The sequence below is a fragment of the Abramis brama genome (assembly GCF_963993115.1).
Source record: "Abramis brama genome assembly, chromosome: 6".
Taxonomy (NCBI): Eukaryota; Metazoa; Chordata; class Actinopteri; order Cypriniformes; family Leuciscidae; genus Abramis; species Abramis brama.
Genome location: NC_139968.1, coordinates 24,305,266 through 24,312,586, shown reverse-complemented (window position 1 = coordinate 24,312,586; position 7,321 = coordinate 24,305,266). Strand labels below are relative to the sequence as shown.

Sequence of the window (7,321 nt, the reverse complement as noted above, 5' to 3'; positions counted from 1 at the left end):
CACTCACCATTTTACCTATGCATGTATGTATGTGTTTAGTTTGCTTATGTTTGTGATTTAGTTAATAAAACTTGTGCACAATACATATTTGGTTCTGATTCTCTGCTTGCAACAAAGTTTATTTTACGATCTTGATCTTGTTACATGCTCTAAGTGCTGTACATGTAAGGAAAGAATTATTTTTCTGTGGCCATGAAAGATATGCTTTTCTTAGAATAAATGAATAATCAAATGAGTTCGTTCGACGAACTGATTAATTGATTGTAATATTAAATTAGCTACATCAAGTTAATCCAATTAACTGACCCAAATATTCTTAATTAATCATAACAAGTTATGAGTTATTATTACATTTCCCCCTTGAGCTAACATTGAGCTACATTCAACTCTAATGTGTAATGGAAAAGTAGTTTAGAATAGTTTTCAGTAAAGTTCTACCAGAAAGACTCCGGAGAATTAATACTGTGACAATGAACATTTATTTAAGAGCTCAGCAAACAATCAAATTATTTGGTGTAGGCCCCGTCCGTAACTCGCATTCCGAGGGTACGGAATCTGCATATCCTGCCTGAAGACGAAGGCAGGGGCGCAGCTCACCCCCTGCGAAGTAAGGAAGGGGGCCGTCTGGTGGTGGTGGGGTGGAAGGAGGAGAGGACATCATGGCATCTTCAGGGTAGAGGGGAGAGCCCGTCTGGAGGTGATGGGGAGGATGGAGGGGAGGACCCAGCATAGAATGTTAGGGAGATGAAGGAAAAGTCCAGTCTTGGTGGTGGATGGGGAGGATGGAGGTGGTTGAAGCGACAGCATCTGCGAACTCAGACATGTGTAAGTACCACCCATTTGGCTATTAGGATATGATTGGATAGATGCGAAGGTAATACATGACGTGAATGATTGAGTCTTCCTGGCAGAACTTACACTAGCTTCATATCACTAATATACACGAAACAAGTGGCAAATGTTTGATGCTGCTCCTGTTTGTTATAATATCTGCATATGATGAGCATTAACTGACGTTTCCCTTATGCTGGGTACACACCAAAAGATTTTTTACATCTTATAAGATTTTCAAAATGTGATAGACCACAAACATGAGGACAAAAAATCCTAGATTTAAGCATTTTGCTCCTATAGTGTGTGGTGTGCCATGATAAGACAAAGACAGCACACCACACACGAACAGATTTTCAACCAGAGTCTCAACTGTGAACACAGGAATTCTCGCAAAATGACGCGAGACTTCAGAATAAGCATGGCGGACGATATGCAGGAAGAAATTGCGTTAGTGTTTGGAATGATTTTCACATAAAATTCAAGTGAAAAAAACCCCATTGTACCCACCATTAGCCCATATATAACCTTTTATACAGAAATATATTCATTCTTTATTGTCTTTATTTACTCCTTATTGGATTTATTGTCTCTTTAGAAAAAGTTATAATCCCTCTTTTTTTAATCTTTTTTTTAATTGATTTTAAGAATTACAATTACAGTCAGGGGGGTACAAAGAGTAAAGCCGATAAACAAACATAAAAAGACATATACATAAACAGTGACAAACTTAAAAGTTAAACAAAAAATTTAAAATGTTTACAGATTGAAATGCACTTTGCAGCTTTCTTATTTTTCAAACCCAATATTGTGTTTAGGTATTGTAAAATGTCTGCTCTTAAAATGAAAAACAAAGGCTTGTTTCCTCCAAATTTACACTTATGAATATTAAATCTTAACACTCAGCTTCCTGCAAGTGTGTGTGTGTGTGTGTGTGTGAGAATGACCGTGTCTGTCTTCCATCAGCTCGCTTTCTGATTGGATATTGTTTTGTTTCACGTGATAATCTCCAGAACGTGTGCGCGTTTGTCCTCGGGGTTCCCCTCACACATCAGGATTTCTGATCGTAAATATTAAACATGTTGAATATTTACGATTCGCGATCGGAGCGGCTCCGACGTTCTTCCGAGCAGGTTAGGACACTCTTAACACACCTCACACCAAGGGAAAATCTGATAAGATAATCTGTTGAACCATCAAGATAATCGGGACATAACTAGGATTGTCGGAAGGGGGGAAATCGGCCCAAAATCAGCCCGATTATCTTTTGGTGTGTACCCAGCATTAGGGAAGTGTCATTCATATCTGGCATTTCAGATGAGCACATCCCCTGACTTCAGTCAAGTCAAGTCATGTTTATTTGTGTAATATAATGCTTTTCAAAACCTACATATCATTTCAAAGCAGAAATGCATGTTTCAGTGTTACAGTGGGCCCCTAATGAACAGGGAATCTAGCAATAAATCAATAGACCTAAATATCAGGCAGAGATGACTGTCAAAAAGAAGAAAAAAACTCCATTGGTGGTGAGGTACTGAAAAAAAAAAAAAAAAACTAACAGGAACCAGACGCGTCTGGCAACAAAAGAATATCCATATGACAATCACTCCATGTAAGTAATTTTAAAACCTAACCATTTATTTAAAAAAATATATACATTTTAACTATATTGTTTGGCACACATTTTAAAAATAAAAACTGAATTTGTCAAGAAAAAATTTAAATGTCTCATACATCTACTTCTACATTTACAGTTAAGTAATTGTTTATTCAATCTTTTCGATTTCTGTGGTTAAGTAAGGTCTAACAATTGTGCAAAAAGGCTAACCAAATTAAGTAATTAATAATACAAATACTTATGTTGGCTTAGTAAATAGACTATTTAGGCTAATCATTATTAGTGGTGCTTGCGAAGCGTAACTCGTCCCGAAACGTTTGTCATACACCCATGAATACGGTGTCAAATTAACCATATTTCAGCACCAGAACATTACTATGGTTTGGTTATCTTACAGTCACATGCATCACTGTAGAGAGACTGCCCTTTTGCCACGGCAAGGGCAGTGGAGCTCAAGCCGAGCCTCGGGTTTGAGCATCCTCCAAGGACAGCAAGTTAAGTTAGTTTACTATTTACCTTTAAGGCTGAATGGGCAGGTGAACTAGTGAAATATAAAAGAAATAAAACCAGCAGTGATTATTGCACTCTCAGAAAACATGTATGAATCTCAATGACTAGAACGGAATGTGGACAGATCCGTGTCCTTTAAACTTAAATAATAATAATAAAAATCCCTGTATAATGAGACTTTCCTTTTTCTGCAGCAATGGATGTGTCATTATACTGTTGAAGGATCCTCTCCTCTTCCTTAGACCATCATTGCCCCAGTGCCCCACTTTGGCTTTTTACTATTGTTGTAGAACATATAATAAGCCACAAAGATTATAATCACAATACTAAAGTGAAGAAGCAAAGCAAAACCGTAAACCTGAAAAAAAGAAGAAGCACGCGTTGAATATAAGTTATATGACAAATGGATGACAGGAATAATTTCCCTCATTCTTTATCCAGTTGAATCGAATTATTTTTTATCAATAATCTTCCTTTATTTTTACAGTTGTGACTTACCTGTGATTTACCAATGAAAAAGAGAGTCAGTGTTTGCAGTTTCTAATTTCTTCCAGGGATCAATATGGTAGGTTCACACCATTTTATTTTTAGCTTGTCATTAAAAACATACTGTCCTTTCCAGTCTGCACTAAAAAAAAAATTTTGTGGTGAAGAAAATACTACAGAAAAAAAACAACAATGTAATTTACATGAAAAAGTTAGTTCAGGCAAGAATTTAAAAAAATAAATTCTATATTGGTACTCAATTCAAGCGTGTAGAAATGAAAGCGTAAATATCAATGTTACAAAATGAAGTAAAATTACTCAACTTTTCTGATACTGGTGTTCCCATCATGCACTGGGCCTTGAACAATTAAAGAGGTTGATTTTTCACTGTTTTTCAGCTATATTTACACCGTTTTATCATTGCTTTTGTTTTTTGGGATTAGTAAATTGCCATTCTGTGACATTTGGAGTTCATTTTCTACTCAAAATGACACATTCAAAAATTTACTTAAAAATATTCGTGCAAAAACTTGCCAAAGAAAAATTAAGTAAATTTTGCTTATTGTTTTTTCAGTGTTTGACTACAGGCGACGTAATCCACATCAAAGAGCAGCCCAATGATCCATACAATAGATGGAATCAGACTTATTGGAATATAATTGTATTTAAATTAGTTTTTTCTTTTTATTGCATATTCTTGTTTTTTGTCATTTTGTTCTTTGTCTTTCTTTCTTTAGATTCAACATCTAGATCCAGTGTCGAACTGACCTCCGAATCACATGTGCATGAAAACTTGTAATCGGCCAAAACCTCCAACAGAATTGACAAAAGACTTGTTGGAAAGGACCTGAAAAGAGCAATTTTAGTCACTCCGCACTTAAATGTGAATATCAATTTTGGTGCTGAAGACGTCATCATATTGCCTAGAAATCTAAAAGATTAATGGTCTGGCATCGACTAATGAAAATCGGCAAGCTCGAAGGGCGGTACCAAGCATGTATTCGAAAATCTCACTGCACGCAATTGGATAACATTATGACCAATCACAACAAGTTATCGCTTAGCTACCAGCAGAGCTAACTGGTAGATTAGACTCATACTGTATCTGGTCGGCAAAAATGCCCTTCTTGCAAAGGAACGATTCGAGCGCCATCTTCTGTTACTCTTTTAGAGAAAAAGTCTAAATCTTTCATTGTAGCGGCCAAAGCCGTTTCAAACAACTGGTGTTCATCCATAGCCATCTTGCAATGTTTACTAATGACTTTGACGTCGCAGCGCTGTCGTCATCTCGCCTCTTGTATCAGATAACCCGATGTGATTGGTGCAGCTCAGATAGAGGGACATATTTAATGAGCATCATTAGTCGACTCCAGAGTAACTCGCTGAGCAAATTCAACTCTGGATTTCCAGGGTAATCATCATAGGTTCAGGTATCAAATATCAGCTTGTCATATGCTTAGTCTCCTGTGCTTAAAATATGTGTAGTTTGGTTCACAAGACCCTGAAAAAGAGTTTACATGGACAGAAGACCTGCAATGAACAAAATGATACACATTATTCATTATTCCTTGTCTGGCTCTGTGTCGTTCTTCTTCAACATTTTGTGCTGCATGTCTCAACAGGAAAGAGACAGGAAGTGGTCATCTAATCAAGAAACCAAGTTCTCAACAAACAAATTAGAAAATGTGCGAAAAACACATCACGTCTACGACTGTACAACTGCCATGTTCTCCCTCCTGCAGTCCAAAAGAGATTACAAACACGCATGCTGCATAAAAATGTGAACTTCTGTACTTTCATCACTTTCTGGGTTTTTCCACATTTGTATTGAATAGAGACAGAGAAGATGGACATGATTACACTCAAAACATTTGATTTGATGTAGAAAAATATATAAATTGCAAGTACATTTCACAATTAATTACAAAGAAACAGCATCTCATTACAAAAAGCTTGATGAGAAAAGCTTCCACATCCTGTTGTTATACAGTGATGACCATCACACTGACAAAAAGAAGAAATGCCCACATGACCATTTATAAAACTCTAAATATTTTTCAGATGTTCAGTGGGGTTTAATGTTTGAGCTGCTAAGAGCTGCTTCATCAGTTGTCTGACTATAATTATTAGACAATTAAAAAACAACCACAAGAAAAGTTATAAAACAGTAGCAACACTCTGCAATATCTAAGCCTCTAAACAATAAGAGAATGTTTTTAGGTTCTAAGCTAATCACTGCTGACATATCTTAGGGATATTATGAATTCAATTATATATCCTAAGAGAAAAGTGTTTAAGCAGCAAACTGTTGCTGGTTACTTACTAAGGCTAATATGACTTCTGTTTGTGAGCATCTATTTGGCTCAATGTAAATTTATGTTTTATTGATTTACTTAAAATCAAAATTTTGTGGCTACTCAAATGTTGAAATGTTTCTCATGGAATATGAAGGCCACCCACTGAACATCTGACATCAGTTTTAAAATAGCTGAAATCTTATGTTTGCAATTTAGTTGAGTGAATATTTTTACTTGTTTAAAATGTTTCTGATTAACTATATTTATGATGCATGATGACTGTTGACAACACTGAAGACCACACCATGATCTAATTCTGGTACAGATAAAACACATTTTCACACATTTGACAAACATGATATAAACATGTAAATTAGACAGAGTGTCCCTATACTGGTCAACAGGGGAAGTTCAAAAAATACATGATATGTTCTTTGTGTGTTTATGTTCATTTTAAATGCAAAACTTTTACTTTTACAATTACTAATTACATCTCTCTCTCTCTCTCTCTCTCTCTCTCTCTCTCTCTGTGTGTGTGTGTGTGTGTGTCTGTCTGTCTGTACTGTACATTTTCATTCAAGTTTCACTTTTAGTTTCAGTCTCTTTCATATTTTCTTCTCACTGCAGGGAAACATTGTTTGTCAATATAGTCCATCACTGTCAATAGACTGAAGAGAACAATATTTTTTACTTTTTTATCTTACAATCACAATAACTTTGTTGAGATACTAAACTAGACACAGTTGAGATACTAAAACTCAGAAGCAACATAACATTTGAATCTCAATGTACTGATAAGGATTAAATATCTGTAAACATTTTATTGCTTAAAACAAAGCCCTCGTGACTTAACATTGGTTTCACATTTGATTTCATCATTACACTGCAATTAAACATGCAATAAAACAACACATAATAGCATAACATTAGTTTAAGACAAACCTTGATCCTTGGTTTTACAAAACCTTGACTGCAAGACTAAATTGTCTTTAGTGATTATGATTTTGTCTTCATATATATATATATATATATATATATATATATACACATATATACATATACAGGTGCTGGTCATAAAATTAGAATATCATCAAAAAGTTGATTTATTTCAAGAATTCAACTTAACAGGTGAAACTAATATATTTTATAGACATGCAAAGTGAGATATTTCAAGCCTTTGTTTGTTATAATTTTGATGATAATGGCTTACAGCTTATGAAACCCACGAAATCAAAATCCCAGAAAATTAGAATATTACATGAAATCACACAGTAATTACACAGTGATACCATGGTCATTGAACCAGGTTTTGGTTCTTTTGGCAGTGTGGGCAGATGCAAATCCTGCTGGAAAATGAAGTCAGCATCTCCATAAAGCTTGTCTGCTGAAGGAAGCATGAAGTGCTCTGAAATGTCCTGGTAGACGGCTGCGTTGAGTGGACAGCACAGTGGACCAACACCAGCCGATGACATGGCTCCCCAAACCAACACAGACTGTGGAAACTTCACACTGGACTTCAAGCATCTTGGATTGTGTGTCTCTCCATTCTTCCTCCAGACTCTGGGACCTTGGTTTCCAA

General features: G+C 35.7%; 1 long non-coding RNA gene across 1 annotated transcript; it reads left to right on the top strand.

The window, feature by feature from the left end:
* The first annotated feature begins 1,474 nt into the window (after positions 1 to 1,474).
* On the top strand, positions 1,475 to 5,768 carry LOC311085530. The gene is made up of 3 exons (XR_014606861.1): positions 1,475 to 2,443; positions 3,447 to 3,524; positions 4,183 to 5,768. It is a non-coding gene; the product is annotated as an uncharacterized lncRNA (long non-coding RNA).
* Positions 5,769 to 7,321: the final 1,553 nt, after the last annotated feature.